Source organism: Ranitomeya imitator, chromosome 4, assembly GCF_032444005.1.
Source record: "Ranitomeya imitator isolate aRanImi1 chromosome 4, aRanImi1.pri, whole genome shotgun sequence".
Taxonomy (NCBI): Eukaryota; Metazoa; Chordata; class Amphibia; order Anura; family Dendrobatidae; genus Ranitomeya; species Ranitomeya imitator.
The window spans coordinates 197,992,691-198,014,394 of NC_091285.1; positions in this window are offsets into that span (position 1 = coordinate 197,992,691).

The window sequence follows — 21,704 nt, forward strand, 5'->3', positions numbered from 1 at the left end:
CTTTTTCCTCCAAACACGACAAGTTGTGTTTCTACCAAACAGTTCCAGTTTGGTTTCATCAGACCATAGGACATTCTCCCAAACCTCCTCTGGATCATCCAAATGCTCTCTAGCAAACTTCAGACGGGCCCGGACATGTACTGGCTTAAGAAGTGGGACACGTCTGGCACTGCAGGATCTGAGTCCATGGTGGCGTAGTGTGTTACTTATGGTAGGCCTTGTTATATTGGTCCCAGCTCTCTTCAGTTCATTCACTAGGTCCCCCTGCGTGGTTCTGGGATTTTTGCTCACCGTTCTTGTGATCATTCTGACCCCACGGGGTGGGATTTTGCGTGGAGCCCCAAATCAAGGGAGATTATCAGTGGTCTTGTATGCCTTCCATTTTCTAATTATTGCTCCCACTGTTGATTTCTTCACTCCAAGCTGGTTGGCTATTGCAGATTCAGTCTTCCCAGCCTGGTGCATGGCTACAATTTTGTTTCTGGTGTCCTTTGACAGCTCTTTGGTCTTCACCATAGTGGAGTTTGGAGTCAGACTGTTTGAGGGTGTGCACAGGTGTCTTTTTATACTGATAACAAGTTTAAACAGGTGCCATTACTACAGGTAATGAGTGGAGGAAAGAGGAGACTCTTAAAGAAGAAGTTACAGGTCTGTGAGAGCCAGAAATCTTGATTGTTTGTTTCTGACCAAATACTTATTTTCCACCATAATATGCAAATAAAATGTTAAAAAAACAGACAATGTGATTTTCTGGATTTTTTTTTCTCAGTTTGTCTCCCATAGTTGAGGTCTACCTATGATGTAAATTACAGACGCCTCTCATCTTTTTAAGTGGTGGAACTTGCACTATTGCTGACTGACTAAATACTTTTTTGCCCCACTGTATATTGTCAGAAATTTAGAAAGTGGTCCGTACTCACTCAATGGAATGAAGGTGCGCTTGCAGCTATTTTCAGAAAAGGTCTCTCTGAAGCCCTTAAGGATGTCATGGTGGGATTTCCTATGCCTGCTGGTCTGAATGAGTCTATGTCTTTGGCCATTCAGATCGGTCGACGCTTGCGTGAGCGTAAATCTGTGCACCATTTGGCGGTATTACCTGAGCTTAAACCTGAGCCTATGCAGTGCGATAGGACTTTGACCAGAGTTGAACGGCAAGAACACAGACGTCTGAATGGGCTGTGTTTCTACTGTGATGATTCCACTCATGCTATCTCTGATTGTCCTAAACGCACTAAGCGGTTCGCTAGGTCTGCCACCATTGGTACGGAACAGTCAAAATTTCTTCTGTCCGTTACCTTAGTAACATAGTAACATAGTTAGTAAGGCCGAAAAAAGACATTTGTCCATCCAGTTCAGCCTATATTCCATCATAATAAATCCCCAGATCTACGTCCTTCTACAGAACCTAATAATTGTATGATACAATATTGTTCTGCTCCAGGAAGACATCCAGGCCTCTCTTGAACCCCTCGACTGAGTTCGCCATCACCACCTCCTCAGGCAAGCAATTCCAGATTCTCACTGCCCTAACAGTAAAGAATCCTCTTCTATGTTGGTGGAAAAACCTTCTCTCCTCCAGACGCAAAGAATGCCCCCTTGTGCCCGTCACCTTCCTTGGTGTAAACAGATCCTCAGCGAGATATTTGTATTGTCCCCTTATATACTTATACATGGTTATTAGATCGCCCCTCAGTCGTCATTTTTCTAGACTAAATAATCCTAATTTCGCTAATCTATCTGGGTATTGTAGTTCTCCCATCCCCTTTATTAATTTTGTTGCCCTCCTTTCTACTCTCTCTAGTTCCATTATATCCTTCATGAGCACCGGTGCCCAAAACTGGACACAGTACTCCATGTGCGGTCTAACTAGGGATTTGTACAGAGGCAGTATAATGCTCTCATCATGTGTATCCAGACCTCTTTTAATGCACCCCATGATCCTGTTTGCCTTGGCAGCTGCTGCCTGGCACTGGCTGCTCCAGGTAAGTTTATCATTAACTAGGATCCCCAAGTCCTTCTCCCTGTCAGATTTACCCAGTGGTTTCCCATTCAGTGTGTAATGGTGATATTGATTCCTTCTTCCCATGTGTATAACCTTACATTTATCATTGTTAAACCTCATCTGCCACCTTTCAGCCCAAGTTTCCAACTTATCCAGATCCATCTGTAGCAGAATACTATCTTCTCTTGTATTAACTGCTTTACATAGTTTTGTATCATCTGCAAATATCGATATTTTACTGTGTAAACCTTCTACCAGATCATTAATGAATATGTTGAAGAGAACAGGTCCCAATACTGACCCCTGCGGTACCCCACTGGTCACAGCGACCCAGTTAGAGACTATACCATTTATAACCACCCTCTGCTTTCTATCACTAAGCCAGTTACTAACCCATTTACACACATTTTCCCCCAGACCAAGCATTCTCATTTTGTGTACCAACCTCTTGTGCGGCACGGTATCAAACGCTTTGGAAAAATCGAGATATACCACGTCCAATGACTCACCGTGGTCCAGCCTATAGCTTACCTCTTCATAAAAACTGATTAGATTGGTTTGACAGGAGCGATTTCTCATAAACCCATGCTGATATGGAGTTAAACAGTTATTCTCATTGAGATAATCCAGAATAACATCCCTCAGAAACCCTTCAAATATTTTACCAACAATAGAGGTTAGACTTACTGGCCTATAATTTCCAGGTTCACTTTTAGAGCCCTTTTTGAATATTGGCACCATATTTGCTATGCGCCAGTCCTGCGGAACAGATCCTGTCGCTATAGAGTCCCTAAAAATAAGAAATAATGGTTTATCTATTACATTACTTAGTTCCCTTAGTACTCGTGGGTGTATGCCATCCGGACCCGGAGATTTATCTATTTTAATCTTATTTAGCCGATTTCGCACCTCTTCTTGGGTTAGATTGGTGACCCTTAATATAGGGTTTTCATTGTTTCTTGGGATTTCACCTAGCATTTCATTTTCCACCGTGAATACCGTGGAGAAGAAGGTGATTAATATGTTAGCTTTTTCCTCGTCATCTACAACCATTCTTTCCTCACTATTTTTTAAGGGGCCTACATTTTCAGTTTTTATTCTTTTACTATTGATATAGTTGAAGAACAGTTTGGGATTAGTTTTACTCTCCTTAGCAATGTGCTTCTCTGTTTCCTTTTTGGCAGCTTTAATTAGTTTTTTAGATAAAGTATTTTTCTCCCTATAGTTTTTTAGAGCTCCAATGGTGCCATCCTGCTTCAGTAGTGCAAATGCTTTCTTTTTACTGTTAATTGCCTGTCTTACTTCTTTGTTTAGCCACATTGGGTTTTTCCTATTTCTAGTCCTTTTATTCCCACAAGGTATAAACCGCTTACACTGCCTATTTAGGATGCTCTTAAACATTTCCCATTTATTATCTGTATTCTTATTTCTGAGGATATTGTCCCAGTCTACCAGATTAAGGGCATCTCTAAGCTGGTCAAACTTTGCCTTCCTAAAGTTCAGTGTTTTAGTGACTCCCTGACAAGTGCCCCTAGTGAAAGACAGGTGAAACTGTACAATATTGTGGTCGCTATTTCCTAGATGCCCAACCACCTGCAGATTTGTTATTCTGTCAGGTCTATTAGATAGTGTTAGGTCTAAAAGTGCTGCTCCTCTGGTTGCATTCTGCACCAATTGTGAAAGATAATTTTTCTTGGTTATTAGCAGAAACCTGTTGCCTTTATGGGTTTCACAGGTTTCACTTTCCCAGTTAATATCCGGGTAGTTAAAGTCCCCCATAACCAGGACCTCATTATGGGTTGCAGCTTCATCTATCTGCTTTAGAAGTAGACTTTCCATGGTTTCTGTTATATTTGGGGGTTTGTAACAGACCCCAATGAGAATTTTTTTACCATTTTTCCCTCCATGAATTTCGACCCATATGGACTCGACATCCTCATTTCCTTCGCTAATATCCTCCCTTAAAGTGGACTTTAGACAAGACTTTACATAGAGACAAACCCCTCCTCCTCTCCGATTTTTATGATCCTTTCTAAACAGACTGTAACCCTGTAAGTTAACTGCCCAGTCATAGCTTTCATCTAACCATGTCTCGGTTATTCCCACTATGTCAAAGTTACCTGTAGATATTTCTGCTTCTAGTTCTTCCATCTTGTTTGTCAGGCTTCTGGCGTTTGCGAGCATGCAGTTTAGAGGATTTTGTTTTGTTCCAATCTCCTCGCTGTGGATTGCTTTAGAAATATTCTTACCTCCCATCTGAGTATGTTTTCCTGGGTCTTCTTTGTTCAAGTCTAATGTTTTTCTTCCCGTCCCCTCTTCTTCTAGTTTAACGCCCTCCTGATAAGTGTAGCGAGTCTTCTGGCGAATGTGTGTTTCCCAGGTTTGTTGAGGTGTAGTCCATCTCTGGCGAGGAGTCCATCGTACCAGTAATTCACACCGTGGTCCAGGAATCCGAATCCTTGTTGTCTGCACCATCGTCTTAGCCAGTTGTTTGCATCAAGGATCCTGTTCCATCTCCTGGTGCCATGCCCGTCTACTGGAAGGATAGAAGAAAAAACTACCTGTGCATCCAGTTCCTTTACTTTCTTCCCCAACTCTTCAAAGTCTTTGCAGATTGTCGGTAGGTCTTTCCTTGCCGTGTCATTGGTGCCAACATGTATCAGAAGAAATGGGTGGACGTCCTTGGAGCTGAAGAGCTTTGGTATCCTATCGGTCACATCCTTGATCATCGCACCTGGAAGGCAGCATACTTCTCTTGCAGTTATGTCCGGTCTGCAGATGGCTGCTTCTGTTCCTCTCAGTAGTGAGTCTCCCACCACCACCACTCTTCGTTGCTTCTTGGCTGTACTTTTTGCTGTCACTTGTTGCTGTGTGCCCTTTTCTTTTTTGCTTGCTGGTATTGCTTCATCCTTAGGTGTGCCATCTTCATCCTCTACAAAGATTTGATATCGGTTCTTCAGTTGTGTGGTTGGTGATTTCTCCATGGTCTTCTTGCTTCTTTTGGTCACATGCTTCCACTCATCTGCTTTTGGAGGTTCTCTGACACTTTTTTCACCTTCTGTGACCAGTAGAGATGCTTCTGTTCTGTCTAGAAAGTCTTCATTCTCTTTGATGAGTTTCAAAGTTGCTATTCTTTCTTCCAGACCCCGCACCTTTTCTTCTAAAAGGGCCACTAGTCTACACTTCTGACAGGTGAAATTTGATTCTTGATCTTGATCTGCTCTTTGTCATCATATTCTGTCATGGCATTTGTGGATTCAGGCGCTGCCCTGAATTTGATGGACTTGGAGTATGCTAGGCGTTGTGGGTTTTTCTTGGAGCCCTTGCAGTGTCCTATTCCATTGAGAGGAATTGATGCTACGCCTTTGGCCAAGAATAAGCCTCAGTACTGGATCCAGCTGACCATGTGCATGGCTCCTGCTCATCAGGAGGTTATTCGCTTTCTGGTGTTGCATAATCTGCATGATGTGGTCGTGTTGGGGTTGCCATGGCTACAAGTCCATAATCCAGTAATAGATTGGAAATCCATGTCTGTGTCCAGCTGGGGTTGTCAGGGGGTACATGGTGATGTCCCATTTCTGACTATTTCGTCATCCACCCCTTCTGAGGTTCCAGAGTTCTTGTCTGATTACCGGGATGTATTTGATGAGCCCAAGTCCGATACCCTACCTCCACATAGGGATTGTGATTGTGCTATCAATTTGATTCCTGGTAGTAAATTCCCAAAAGGTCGACTGTTTAATTTATCTGTGCCTGAGCACGCCGCTATGCGGAGTTATGTGAAGGAGTCCTTGGAGAAGGGGCATATTCGCCCGTCATCGTCGCCATTAGGAGCAGGGTTCTTTTTTGTAGCCAAGAAGGATGGTTCACTGAGACCTTGTATAGATTACCGCCTTCTAAATAAGATCACGGTTAAATTTCAGTACCCCTTGCCGTTGTTATCTGATTTGTTTGCTCGGATTAAGGGGGCTAGTTGGTTCACCAAGATAGATCTTCGTGGTGCGTATAATCTTGTGCGTATTAAGCGAGGCGATGAATGGAAAACTGCATTTAATACGCCCGAGGGCCATTTTGAGTATCTAGTAATGCCATTCGGACTTGCCAATGCTCCATCAGTGTTTCAGTCCTTTATGCATGACATCTTCCGAGAGTACCTGGATAAATTCCTGATTGTGTACTTGGATGACATTTTGATCTTCTCGGATGATTGGGAGTCTCATGTGAAGCAGGTCAGAACGGTGTTTCAGGTCCTGCGTGCTAATTCTTTGTTTGTGAAGGGATCAAAGTGTCTCTTTGGTGTTCAGAAGGTTTCATTTTTGGGGTTCATCTTTTCCCCTTCTACTATCGAGATGGACCCTGTTAAGGTCCAAGCCATCCATGATTGGACTCATCCGACATCTCTGAAAAGTCTGCAAAAGTTCCTGGGCTTTGCTAATTTTTATGGTCGCTTCATCTGCAATTTTTCTAGTATTGCTAAACCATTGACCGATTTGACCAAGAAGGGTGCTGATGTGGTCAATTGGTCTTCTGCTGCTGTGGAAGCTTTTCAAGAGTTGAAGCGTCGTTTTTCTTCTGCCCCTGTGTTGTGTCAACCAGATGTTTCGCTTCCGTTCCAGGTCGAGGTTGATGCTTCTGAGATTGGAGCAGGGGCTATTTTGTCGCAGAGAAGTTCTGATTGCTCGGTGATGAAACCATGCGCCTTCTTTTCCAGGAAGTTTTCGCCTGCTGAGCGAAATTATGATGTGGGCAATCGAGAGTTGCTGGCCATGAAGTGGGCATTCGAGGAGTGGCGTCATTGGCTTGAAGGAGCTAAGCATCGCGTGGTGGTCTTGACTGATCATAAGAACTTGACTTATCTCGAGTCTGCCAAGCGGTTGAATCCTAGACAGGCTCGTTGGTCGCTGTTTTTTGCCCGTTTTGACTTTGTGATCTCGTACCTTCCGGGCTCTAAAAATGTGAAGGCGGATGCTCTGTCTAGGAGTTTTGTGCCCGACTCTCCGGGTTTATCTGAGCCGGCGGGTATCCTCAAAGAGGGAGTAATTGTGTCTGCCATCTCCCCTGATTTGCGGCGGGTGCTGCAAAAATTTCAGGCTAATAAACCTGATCGTTGCCCAGCGGAGAAACTGTTTGTCCCTGATAGGTGGACGAATAAAGTTATCTCTGAGGTTCATTGTTCGGTGTTGGCTGGTCATCCTGGAATCTTTGGTACCAGAGAGTTAGTGGCTAGATCCTTTTGGTGGCCATCTCTGTCGCGGGATGTGCGTACTTTTGTGCAGTCCTGTGGGATTTGTGCTCGGGCTAAGCCCTGCTGTTCTCGTGCCAGTGGGTTGCTTTTGCCCTTGCCGGTCCCGAAGAGGCCTTGGACACATATCCCTATGGATTTTATTTCAGATCTTCCCGTCTCTCAAAAGATGTCAGTCATTTGGGTGGTCTGTGATCGCTTCTCTAAGATGGTCCATTTGGTACCCTTGTCTAAATTACCTTCCTCCTCTGATTTGGTGCCATTGTTCTTCCAGCATGTGGTTCGTTTACATGGCATTCCAGAGAATATCGTGTCTGACAGAGGTTCCCAGTTTGTTTCGAGGTTTTGGCGAGCCTTTTGTGGTAGGATGGGCATTGACTTGTCTTTTTCCTCGGCTTTCCATCCTCAGACTAATGGCCAGACCGAACGAACCAATCAGACCTTGGAAACATATCTGAGATGCTTTGTTTCCGCTGATCAGGATGACTGGGTGTCCTTTTTGCCTTTGGCTGAGTTCGCCCTTAATAATCGGGCCAGCTCGGCTACCTTGGTTTCGCCGTTTTTCTGCAACTCTGGGTTCCATCCTCGTTTCTCTTCAGGGCAGGTTGAGTCTTCGGACTGTCCTGGTGTGGATACTGTGGTGGACAGGTTGCAGCAGATTTGGACTCATGTACTGGACAATTTGACCTTGTCCCAGGAGAAGGCTCAACGTTTCGCTAATCGCAGACGCTGTGTGGGTCCCCGACTTCGTGTTGGGGATTTGGTTTGGTTATCTTCTCGTCATATTCCTATGAAGGTTTCCTCTCCTAATTTTAAACCTCGTTTCATTGGTCCGTATAGGATTTCTGAGGTTCTTAATCCTGTGTCTTTTCGTCTGACCCTTCCAGATTCTTCTTCCATACATAACGTATTCCATAGGTCATTGTTGCGGAGATACGTGGCACCTATGGTTCCATCTGTTGATCCTCCTGCCCCGGTTTTGGTGGAGGGGGAGTTGCAGTATGTTGTGGAGAAGATTTTGGATTCTCGTGTTTCAAGACGGAAACTCCAGTATCTGGTTAAGTGGAAGGGTTATGCTCAGGAAGATAAATCCTGGGTCTTTGCCTCTGATGTCCATGCTCCCGATCTTGTTCGTGCCTTTCATGTGGCTCATCCTGGTCGTCCTGGGGGCTCTGGTGAGGGTTCGGTGACCCCTCCTCGAGGGGGGGGTACTGTTGTGTATTCTGTGGCAGAGCTCCCTCCTGTGGTCACAAGTGGTACTTCGGCTGATTCTCTCTGTGAGCTTCCGTTGGTGGAGGAAAGTGGTACTGCGGCTTCTGAGTTTCCTTCCTCAGGTGATGTGGTGAAGTCTGTCATGATCCCAATGGCAGGGGATCACAAAAGGACAAGCACACAAAAAACAGAACAAGCTCTAGGGTGATGGAAACTGAGCTGACCGCGATCCTGAACCTAATTCACAACACTAGCAGTAGCCGGGGAACGTGCCTACGATGATTCTAGACGTCTCGCGCCAGCCGAAGGACTAGCTTCCCCTATTAGAAGAAACAAAGACCTCTCTTGCCTCCAGAGAAACACCCCACAGAAATAGCAGCCCCCCACATGTAATGACGGTGAAATGAGAGGAAAGCACATACGTAGTAATGAAAACAGATTCAGCAAAATGAGGCCCGCTAAAACTAGATAGCAGAGGATACAAAAGTGAACTGCGCGGTCAGCGAAAAAACCCTACAAAAAAAACATCCTGAAATTACCTGAACTCATGTGCCAACTCATGGAACATGAGGAGTAATATCAGCCCACTAGAGCAACCAGCAACAAGGAATCACATAACTGCAAGCTGGACTAAAACAAAAATAAAGCAAAACGTGGAACAGGAAAATCAAAAACTTAGCTTGTCCTGAAGATTACTGAAGCGGAAAGCAGAGGTAACAAGACACACTGATTACATTGATCGCCGGCGAGGAAATGACAAGAAAGCCAGGTTAAATAGGAAACTCCCATATCCTGATAGAACAGGTGGACACCAGAGACCGCAGAGAACACAAGTCAGCCAGTACCATCTGTAACCACCAGAGGGAGCCCAAAAACAGAATCCACAACAGTACCCCCCCTTGAGGAGGGGTCACCGAACCCTCACGAGAACCACCAGGGCGACCAGGATGAGCCCTATGAAATGCACGGACCAAATCAGCAGCATGAACATCAGAGGCAACCACCCAAGAATTATCCTCCTGACCATAACCCTTCCACTTGACCAAATACTGAAGTTTCCGTCTGGAAACACGAGAATCCAAGATCTTCTCCACAACATACTCCAATTCTCCCTCCACCAGCACCGGAGCAGGAGGCTCAAGCGAAGGAACAACAGGTACCTCATACCTCCGCAACAACGACCGATGGAACACATTATGAATAGCAAACGATGCCGGGAGATCCAAACGAAACGACACAGGGTTAAGAATTTCCAAGATCCTATAGGGACCGATGAACCGAGGCTTGAACTTAGGAGAAGAGACCTTCATAGGAACAAAACGAGAAGACAACCACACCAAGTCACCAACACGAAGTCGAGGACCCACGCGGCGACGGCGATTAGCAAACTGCTGAGCCCTCTCCTGGGACAACTTCAAATTGTCCACCACATGACTCCAAATCTGATGCAACCTATCCACCACCATGTCCACTCCAGGACAATCAGAAGGCTCCACCTGACCAGAGGAAAAACGAGGATGAAACCCCGAATTACAAAAGAAAGGAGAAACCAAGGTAGCAGAACTAGCCCGATTATTAAGGGCAAATTCGGCAAGCGGCAAAAAGGTAACCCAGTCATCTTGATCAGCAGAAACAAAACACCTTAAATAAGTTTCCAAGGTCTGATTAGTTCGTTCCGTCTGGCCATTCGTCTGAGGATGGAATGCAGACGAAAAGGACAAATCAATGCCCATCTTAGCACAGGACGTCCGCCAAAATCTAGACACAAACTGGGATCCCCTGTCAGAAACAATGTTCTCCGGAATCCCATGCAAACGAACCACGTTCTGAAAAAACAGAGGGACCAACTCAGAGGAGGAAGGTAACTTAGGCAAGGGTACCAGATGAACCATCTTAGAAAAGCGGTCACACACAACCCAGATGACGGACATTTTTTGAGAGACAGGGAGATCCGAAATAAAGTCCATGGAAATGTGCGTCCAAGGCCTCTTCGGGATAGGCAAAGGTGACAACAATCCACTGGCCCGAGAACAGCAAGGCTTAGCCCGAGCGCAAACTTCACAAGACTGCACAAAAGAACGCACATCCCTCGACAAGGAAGGCCACCAAAAAGACCTGGCCACCAAGTCTCTAGTACCAAATATTCCAGGATGACCTGCCAACGTAGAAGAATGGACCTCGGAGATGACTCTACTGGTCCAATTATCCGGAACAAACAGTCTTTCAGGCGGACAACGATCAGGTTTATCCGCCTGAAACTCCTGCAAAGCACGTCGGAAGTCTAGGAAGACAGCCGACAAAATCACCCCATCCCTAAGGATACCAGTGGGCTCAGAATTTCCAGGGGAATAAGGCACAAAACTCCTAGAAAGAGCATCCGCCTTCACATTCTTTGAACCTGGCAGGTATGAAACCACAAAATCGAAACGGGAGAAAAACAGTGACCAACGAGCCTGTCTAGGATTCAGACGCTTGGCAGACTCAAGGTAAATCAGATTTTTGTGATCAGTCAAGACCACCACACGATGTCTAGCACCCTCAAGCCAATGACGCCACTCCTCAAATGCCCACTTCATGGCCAAAATCTCCCGATTACCAACATCATAATTCCGCTCAGTGGGCGAAAACTTTCTAGAAAAGAACGCACATGGCTTCATCACCGAGCAATCGGAGCTTCTCTGTGACAAAACCGCCCCCGCTCCAATCTCAGAAGCATCAACCTCAACCTGAAAAGGAAGCGAAACATCTGGCTGACGCAACACAGGAGCAGAAGAAAACCGGCGCTTAAGTTCCTGAAAGGCCTCCACAGCCGCAGGAGACCAATCAGCAACATCAGCACCCTTCTTAGTCAGATCCGTCAAAGGCTTAACAACACTAGAAAAATTAGTTATGAAACGACGATAAAAATTAGCAAAGCCCAAGAAATTCTGTAGACTCTTAAGAGATGTAGGCTGCGTCCAGTCACAAATAGCTTGAACCTTGACGGGATCCATCTCAATAGTAGAAGGGGAAAAAATATACCCCAAAAAAGAAATCTTCTGGACTCCAAAGAGACACTTTGAACCTTTTACAAACAAAGAATTGGCCCGCAGGACCTGAAACACCTTCCTGACCTGCTGAACATGGGACTCCCAGTCATCAGAAAAAACCAAAACATCATCCAAATACACAATCATAAATTTATCCAGATATTCACGGAAAATATCGTGCATAAAGGACTGGAAGACAGAAGGAGCATTAGAAAGTCCAAAAGGCATCACCAAATACTCAAAATGGCCCTCAGGCGTATTAAATGCGGTTTTCCACTCATCACCCTGCTTAATCCGCACAAGATTATACGCACCCCGAAGATCAATCTTAGTGAACCATTTAGCCCCCTTAATGCGAGCGAACAAATCAGTCAACAATGGCAAAGGATACTGATATTTGACCGTAATCTTATTCAAAAGACAGTAATCTATACAAGGCCTCAAGGAACCATCTTTTTTGGCCACGAAAAAAAAAACCTGCTCCCAAAGGAGACGAAGATGGACGGATATGTCCCTTTCCCAAGGACTCCTTAACATAATCCCGCATAGCAGTATGCTCTGGCACTGACAGATTGAACAAACGACCTTTAGGAAATTTACTGCCAGGAATCAAATCTATAGCACAATCGCAATCCCTGTGAGGAGGAAGCGAATTGAGCTTAGGCTCCTCAAAAACATCCCGATAATCAGACAAAAATACAGGAACCTCAGAAGGAGTAGATGAAGCGATAGAAATCGGAGGTGCATCATCATGAACCCCCTGACATCCCCAGCTTAACACAGACATCGTTTTCCAGTCCAAGACTGGGTTATGAGTTTGTAACCATGGCAGACCAAGCACTAAGACATCATGTAAATTATACAGTACCAGGAAGCGAATCACTTCCTGATGAACGGGAGTCATACGCATGGTCACGTGTGTCCAGTACTGAGGTTTATTCATAGCCAAAGGTGTAGAGTCAATTCCTTTCAAAGGAATAGGGACTTCCAGAGGCTCCAGACTATACCCACAGCGGTTGGCAAATGACCAATCCATAAGACTCAGGGCAGCGCCTGAATCCACATAGGCATCGACGGAAATGGCAGATAATGAACAAATCAGAGTCACAGACAGAATGAACTTAGACTGCAAAGTACTAATGGCAACAGACTTATCAACCTTTTTTGTGCGTTTAGAGCATGCTGATATAACATGAGCTGAATCACCACAATAAAAACACAACCCATTTTTCCGCCTATAGTTTTGCCGTTCACTTCTGGACTGAATTCTATCACATTGCATTGTCTCAGTTGCCTGTTCAAAAGACACCGCCAAATGGTGCACAGGTTTGCGCTCCCGTAAATGCCGATCAATCTGAATAGCCATAGTCATAGACTCATTCAGACCTGCAGGCGCAGGGAACCCCACCATAACATCTTTAATGGCCTCAGAAAGGCCATCTCTGAATCTTGCAGCCAGGGCGCACTCATTCCACTGAGTAAGCACCGACCATTTCCGAAATTTCTGACAATATAATTCTGCTTCATCTTGCCCCTGAGAGAGAGCCAATAAAGCTTTTTCAGCCTGAATCTCTAGGTTAGGTTCCTCATAGAGCAAACCCAATGCCAGAAAAAACGCATCCACATTGAGCAACGCAGGATCCCCTGGTGCCAATGCAAATGCCCAATTCTGAGGGTCACCCCGCAGGAAAGATATCACAATCTTGACTTGCTGAGCAGGGTCTCCAGAGGAGCGAGATTTCAAAGAAAGAAACAACTTGCAATTGTTCCTAAAATTCAGAAAACTAGATCTATCTCCAGAAAAAAACTCTGGGATAGGAATTCTAGGTTCAGACATAGGAGCATGTACAACAAAATCTTGTATATTTTGAACCTTAGCAGCAAGATTATTCAGGCTGGAAGCCAAACTCTGGACTTCCATGATAAACAGCTGAGGTCAGAGCCATTCAAGGATTAAGAGGAGGTAAGACGCAGCAAACTCTGAGGGAAGGAAAAAAAAAAAAAAAAAAAAAAAAAAAACCTTCCTCAGACTACTTTTCCTCCTACTTCAGCCAATATGATTACCACTTTTCGCCCGGCGATACTGTCATGATCTCAATGGCAGGGGATCACAAAAGGACAAGCACACAAAAAACAGAACAAGCTCTAGGGTGATGGAAACTGAGCTGACCGCGATCCTGAACCTAATTCACAACACTAGCAGTAGCCGGGGAACGTGCCTACGATGATTCTAGACGTCTCGCGCCAGCCGAAGGACTAGCTTCCCCTATTAGAAGAAACAAAGACCTCTCTTGCCTCCAGAGAAACACCCCACAGAAATAGCAGCCCCCCACATGTAATGACGGTGAAATGAGAGGAAAGCACATACGTAGTAATGAAAACAGATTCAGCAAAATGAGGCCCGCTAAAACTAGATAGCAGAGGATACAAAAGTGAACTGCGCGGTCAGCGAAAAAACCCTACAAAAAAACCATCCTGAAATTACCTGAACTCATGTGCCAACTCATGGAACATGAGGAGTAATATCAGCCCACTAGAGCAACCAGCAACAAGGAATCACATAACTGCAAGCTGGACTAAAACAAAAATAAAGCAAAACGTGGAACAGGAAAATCAAAAACTTAGCTTGTCCTGAAGATTACTGAAGCGGAAAGCAGAGGTAACAAGACACACTGATTACATTGATCGCCGGCGAGGAAATGACAAGAAAGCCAGGTTAAATAGGAAACTCCCATATCCTGATAGAACAGGTGGACACCAGAGACCGCAGAGAACACAAGTCACCCAGTACCATCTGTAACCACCAGAGGGAGCCCAAAAACAGAATCCACAACAGAAGTCGTTAGGTGCTGCTCTATTTAACTCCACCTAGTGCTTTGATCCTGGCCTCCAATCAATGTTCTAGTATTGGACCTGTTTCCTCCTGGATCGTTCCTGTGGCCTACTGCTCTGCATAGCTAAGTTCTGCTTTGCTATTTTGTTTGCTGTTTTTTCTGTCCAGCTTGTCTATTTGTTTTTTCCTGCTTGCTGGAAGCTCTGGGACGCAGAGGGTGTACCTCCGTGCCGTTAGTTCGGTACGGAGGGTCTTTTTGCCCCCTTTGCGTGGTTTTTGTAGGGTTTTGTGTTGACCTCAAAGTTACCTATCCTATCCTCGCTCTGTTCAGAAAGTCGGGCCTCACTTTGCTAAATCTATTTCATCTCTACGTTTGTCTTTTCATCTTAACTCAAAGTCATTATATGTGGGGGCTGCCTTTTCCTTTGGGGTATTTCTCTGAGGCAAGGTAGGCTTATTTTCTATCTTCAGGCTAGCTAGTTTCTCAGGCTGTGCCGAGTTGCATAGGGAGCGTTAGGCGCAATCCACGGCTGCCTCTAGTGTTGTTGGAGAGGATTGGGGATTGCGGTCAGCGGAGTTCCCACGTCTCAGTGCTCGTTCTATGTTTTTGGGTTATTGTCAGGTCACTGTATGTGCTCTGACCTCTATGTCCATTGTGGTACTGAATTATCTTGTCATAACAGTACTGGAGGCCGAAAGTACTAATGATTCTCAATAGAGGGAAAAAAGAAGTTCTGAGACCATTTTTTTTTCTCTGCACTGTGTTTTGCCTTTTTTTTCCCCTAGACATTTGGGTGGTTCAGGACACAGGTGTAGCGATGGACATTAAAGGTCTGTCTTCATGTGTGGATCAGCTCACGGCAAGAGTACAAAATATTCAAGACTTTGTGGTTCAGAATTCTATGTTAGAACCGAGAATTCCTATTCCTGATTTGTTTTTTGGAGATAGAACTAAATTTCTGAGTTTCAAAAATAATTATAAACTATTTCTGGCTTTGAAACCTCGCTCCTCTGGTGACCCAGTTCAACAAGTTAGGATCATTATTTCTTTTTTACGTGGCGACCCTCAGGACTGGGCATTTTCTCTTGCGTCAGGAGATCCTGCATTAAGTAATATCGATGCGTTTTTCCTGGCGCTCGGATTGCTGTACGATGAACCTAATTCAGTGGATCAGGCAGAGAAAAATTTGCTGGCTCTGTGTCAGGGTCAGGATGAGATAGAGGTATATTGTCAGAAATTTAGAAAGTGGTCCGTACTCACTCAATGGAATGAAGGTGCGCTTGCAGCTATTTTCAGAAAAGGTCTCTCTGAAGCCCTTAAGGATGTCATGGTGGGATTTCCTATGCCTGCTGGTCTGAATGAGTCTATGTCTTTGGCCATTCAGATCGGTCGACGCTTGCGTGAGCGTAAATCTGTGCACCATTTGGCGGTATTACCTGAGCTTAAACCTGAGCCTATGCAGTGCGATAGGACTTTGACCAGAGTTGAACGGCAAGAACACAGACGTCTGAATGGGCTGTGTTTCTACTGTGGTGATTCCACTCATGCTATCTCTGATTGTCCTAAGTGCACTAAGCGGTTCGCTAGGTCTGCCACCATTGGTACGGAACAGTCAAAATTTCTTCTGTCCGTTACCTTGATCTGCTCTTTGTCATCATATTCTGTCATGGCATTTGTGGATTCAGGCGCTGCCCTGAATTTGATGGACTTGGAGTATGCTAGGCGTTGTGGGTTTTTCTTGGAGCCCTTGCAGTGTCCAATTCCATTGAGAGGAATTGATGCTACGCCTTTGGCCAAGAATAAGCCTCAGTACTGGACCCAGCTGACCATGTGCATGGCTCCTGCACATCAGGAGGTTATTCGCTTTCTGGTGTTGCATAATCTGCATGATGTGGTCGTGTTGGGGTTGCCATGGCTACAAGGCCATAATCCAGTATTAGATTGGAAATCCATGTCTGTGTCCAGCTGGGGTTGTCTAGGGATACATGGTGATGTCCCATTTCTGACTATTTTATCATCCACCCCTTTTGAGGTTCCAGAGTTCTTGTCTGATTACCGGGATGTATTTGATGAGCCCAAGTCCGATACCCTACCTCCGCATAAGGATTGTGATTGTGCTATCGATTTGATTCCTGGTAGTAAATTCCCAAAAGGTTGACTGTTTAATTTATCTGTGCCTGAGCACGCCGCTATGCGGAGTTATGTGAAGGAGTCCTTGGAGAAGGGGCATATTCGCCCGTCATCGTCGCCATTAGGAGCAGGGTTCTTTTTTGTAGCCAAGAAGGATGGTTCACTGAGACCTTGTATAGATTACCGCCTTCTAAATAAGATCACGGTTAAATTTCAGTACCCCTTGCCGTTGTTATCTGATTTGTTTGCTCGGATTAAGGGGGCTAGTTGGTTCACCAAGATAGATCTTCGTGGTGCGTATAATCTTGTGCGTATTAAGCGAGGCGATGAATGGAAAACTGCATTTAATACGCCCGAGGGCCATTTTGAGTATCTAGTAATGCCACTCGGACTTGCCAATGCTCCATCAGTGTTTCAGTCCTTTATGCATGACATCTTCCGAGAGTACCTGGATAAATTCCTGATTGTGTACTTGGATGACATTTTGATCTTCTCGGATGATTGGGAGTCTCATGTGAAAGAGGTCAGAACGGTGTTTCAGGTCCTGCGTGCTAATTCTTTGTTTGTGAAGGGATCAAAGTGTCTCTTTGGTGTTCAGAAGGTTTCATTTTTGGGGTTCATCTTTTCCCCTTCTACTATCGAGATGGACCCTGTTAAGGTCCAAGCCATCCATGATTGGACTCAGCCGACATCTCTGAAAAGTCTGCAAAAGTTCCTGGGCTTTGCTAATTTTTATGGTCGCTTCATCTGCAATTTTTCTAGTATTGCTAAACCATTGACCGATTTGACCAAGAAGGGTGCTGATGTGGTCAATTGGTCTTCTGCTGCTGTGGAAGCTTTTCAAGAGTTGAAGCGTCATTTTTCTTCTGCCCCTGTGTTGTGTCAACCAGATGTTTCGCTTCCGTTCCAGGTCGAGGTTGATGCTTCTGAGATTGGAGCAGGGGCTGTTTTGTCGCAGAGAAGTTCTGATTGCTCAGTGATGAAACCATGCGCCTTCTTTTCCAGGAAGTTTTCGCCTGCTGAGCGAAATTATGATGTGGGCAATCGAGAGTTGCTGGCCATGAAGTGGTTATTCGAGGAGTGGCGTCATTGGCTTGAAGGAGCTAAGCATCGCGTGGTGGTCTTGACTGATCATAAGAACTTGACTTATCTTGAGTCTGCCAAGCGGTTGAATCCTAGACAGGCTCGTTGGTCGCTGTTTTTTGCCCGTTTTGACTTTGTGATTTCGTACCTTCCGGGCTCTAAAAATGTGAAGGCGGATGCTCTGTCTAGGAGTTTTGTGCCCGACTCTCCGGGTTTATCTGAGCCGGCGGGTATCCTCAAAGAGGGAGTAATTGTGTCTGCCATCTCCCCTGATTTGCGGCGGGTGCTGCAAAAATTTCAGGCTAATAAACCTGATCGTTGCCCAGCGGAGAAACTGTTTGTCCCTGATAGGTGGACGAATAAAGTTATCTCTGAGGTTCATTGTTCGGTGTTGGCTGGTCATCCTGGAATCTTTGGTACCAGAGAGTTAGTGGCTAGATCCTTTTGGTGGCCATCTCTGTCGCGGGATGTGCGTACTTTTGTGCAGTCCTGTGGGATTTGTGCTCGGGCTAAGCCCTGCTGTTCTCGTGCCAGTGGGTTGCTTTTGCCCTTGCCGGTCCCGAAGAGGCCTTGGACACATATCTCTATGGATTTTATTTCAGATCTTCCCGTCTCTCAAAAGATGTCAGTCATTTGGGTGGTCTGTGATCGCTTCTCTAAGATGGTCCATTTGGTACCCTTGTCTAAATTACCTTCCTCCTCTGATTTGGTGCCATTGTTCTTCCAGCATGTGGTTCGTTTACATGGCATTCCAGAGAATATCGTGTCTGACAGAGGTTCCCAGTTTGTTTCGAGGTTTTGGCGAGCCTTTTGTGGTAGGATGGGCATTGACTTGTCTTTTTCCTCGGCTTTCCATCCTCAGACTAATGGCCAGACCGAACGAACCAATCAGACCTTGGAAACATATCTGAGATGCTTTGTTTCCGCTGATCAGGATGACTGGGTGTCCTTTTTGTCTTTGGCTGAGTTCGCCCTTAATAATCGGGCCAGCTCGGCTACCTTGGTTTCGCCGTTTTTCTGCAACTCTGGGTTCCATCCTCGTTTCTCTTCAGGGCAGGTTGAGTCTTCGGACTGTCCTGGTGTGGATACTGTGGTGGACAGGTTGCAGCAGATTTGGACTCATGTAGTGGACAATTTGACCTTGTCCCAGGAGAAGGCTCAACGTTTCGCTAATCGCAGACGCTGTGTGGGTCCCCGACTTCGTGTTGGGGATTTGGTTTGGTTATCTTCTCGTCATATTCATATGAAGGTTTCCTCTCCTAAGTTTAAACCTCGTTTCATTGGTCCGTATAGGATTTCTGAGGTTCTTAATCCTGTGTCTTTTCGTCTGACCCTTCCAGATTCTTTTTCCATACATAACGTATTCCATAGGTCATTGTTGCGGAGATACGTGGCACCTATGGTTCCATCTGTTGATCCTCCTGCCCCGGTTTTGGTGGAGGGGGAGTTGGAGTATGTTGTGGAGAAGATTTTGGATTCTCGTGTTTCAAGACGGCAACTCCAGTATCTGGTTAAGTGGAAAGGTTATGCTCAGGAAGATAATTCCTGGGTCTTTGCCTCTGATGTCCATGCTCCCGAACTTGTTCGTGCCTTTCATGTGGCTCATCCTGGTCGTCCTGGGGGCTCTGGTGAGGGTTCGGTGACCCCTCCTTGAGGGGGGGGTACTGTTGTGAATTCTGTGGCAGAGCTCCCTCCTGTGGTCACAAGTGGTACTTCGGCTGATTCTCTCTGTGAGCTTCCATTGGTGGAGGAAAGTGGTACTGCGGCTTCTGAGTTTCCTTCCTCAGGTGATGTGGTGAAGTCGTTAGGTGCTGCTCTATTTAACTCCACCTAGTGCTTTGATCCTGGCCTCCAGTCAATGTTCTAGTATTGGACCTGTTTCCTCCTGGATCGTTCCTGTGGCCTGCTGCTCTGCATAGCTAAGTTCTGCTTTGCTATTTTGCTTGCTGTTTTTTCTGTCCAGCTTGTCTATTTGTTTTTTCCTGCTTGCTGGAAGCTCTGGGACGCAGAGGGTGTACCTCCGTGCCGTTAGTTTTCTTTTTGCCCCCTTTGCGTGGTTTTTGTAGGGTTTTGTGTTGACTGCAAAGTTACCTTTCCTATCCTCGCTCTGTTCAGAAAGTCGGGCCTCACTTTGCTAAATCTATTTCATCTCTACGTTTGTCTTTTCATCTTAACTCACAGTCATTATATGTGGGGGCTGCCTTTTCCTTTGGGGTATTTCTCTGAGGCAAGGTAGGCTTATTTTCTATCTTCAGGCTAGCTAGTTTCTCAGGCTGTGCCGAGTTGCATAGGGAGCGTTAGGCGCAATCCACGGCTGCCTCTAGTGTTGTTGGAGAGGATTGGGGATTGCGGTCAGCGGAGTTCCCACGTCTCAGAGCTCATTCTATGTTTTTGGGTTATTGTCAGGTCACTGTATGTGCTCTGACCTCTATGTCCATTGTGGTACTGAATTATCTTATCATAACATTTGTCCATCCAGTTCAGCCTATATTCCATCATAATAAATCCCTAGATCTACGTCCTTCTACAGAACCTAATAATTGTATGATACAATATTGTTCTGCTCCAGGAAGACATCCAGGCCTCTCTTGAACCCCTCGACTGAGTTCGCCATCACCACCTCCTCAGGCAAGCAATTCCAGATTCTTACTGCCCTAACAGTAAAGAATCCTCTTCTATGTTGCGGTCTAACTAGGGATTTGTACAGAGGCAGTATAATGCTCTCATCATGTGTATCCAGACCTCTCTTAATGCACCCCATGATCCTGTTTGCCTTGGCAGCTGCTGCCTGGCACTGGCTGCTCCAGGTAAGTTTATCATTAACTAGGATCCCCAAGTCCTTCTCCCTGTCAGATTTACCCAGTGGTTTCCCGTTCAGTGTGTAATGGTGATATTGATTCCTTCTTCCCATGTGTATAACCTTACATTTATCATTGTTAAACCTCATCTGCCACCTTTCAGCCCAAGTTTCCAACTTATCCAGATCCATCTGTAGCAGAATACTATCTTCTCTTGTATTAACTGCTTTACATAGTTTTGTATCATCTGCAAATATCGATATTTTACTGTGTAAACCTTCTACCAGATCATTAATGAATATGTTGAAGAGAACAGGTCCCAATACCGACCCCTGCGGTACCCCACTGGTCACAGCGACCCAATTAGAGACTATACCATTTATAACCACCCTCTGCTTTCTATCACTAAGCCAGTTACTAACCCATTTACACACATTTTCCCCCAGACCAAGCATTCTCATTTTGTGTACCAACCTCTTGTGCGGCACGGTATCAAACGCTTTGGAAAAATCGAGATATACCACGTCCAATGACTCACCGTGGTCCAGCCTATAGCTTACCTCTTCATAAAAACTGATTAGATTGGTTTGACAGGAGCGATTTCTCATAAACCCATACTGATATGGAGTTAAACAGTTATTCTCATTGAGATAATCCAGAATAACATCCCTCAGAAACACTTCAAATATTTTACCAACAATAGAGGTTAGACTTACTGGCCTATAATTTCCAGGTTCACTTTTAGAGCCCTTTTTGAATATTGGCACCACATTTGCTATGCGCCAGTCCTACGGAACAGACCCCGTCGCCATAGAGTCCCTAAAAATAAGAAATAATGGTTTATCTATTACATTACTTAGTTCTCTTAGTACTCGTGGGTGTATGCCATCCGGACGCGGAGATTTATCTATTTTAATCTTATTTAGCCGGTTTTGCACCTCTTATTGGGTTAGATTTGTGACCCTTAATATAGGGTTTTCATTATTTCTTGGGATTTCACCTAGCATTTCATTTTCCACCGTGAATACAGTGGAGAAGAAGGTGTTTAATATGTTAGCTTTTTCCTCGTCATCTACAACCATTCTTTCCTCACTATTTTTTAAGGGGCCTACATTTTCAGTTTTTATTCTTTTACTATTGATATAGTTGAAGAACAGTTTGGGATTAGTTTTACTCTCCTTAGCAATGTGCTTCTCTGTTTCCTTGTGCTGTATACTACGTCGCTGTACAATTTTCTACGTGGCTCTGTGCTGTATACTATGTCACTGGGCAATATACTACATAACTGGGCAATATACTACGTGGCTAGGCAATATAATATGTGATTGGGCAATATACTATGTGCCTGGGCAATATACTACGTGGCTGGGCATT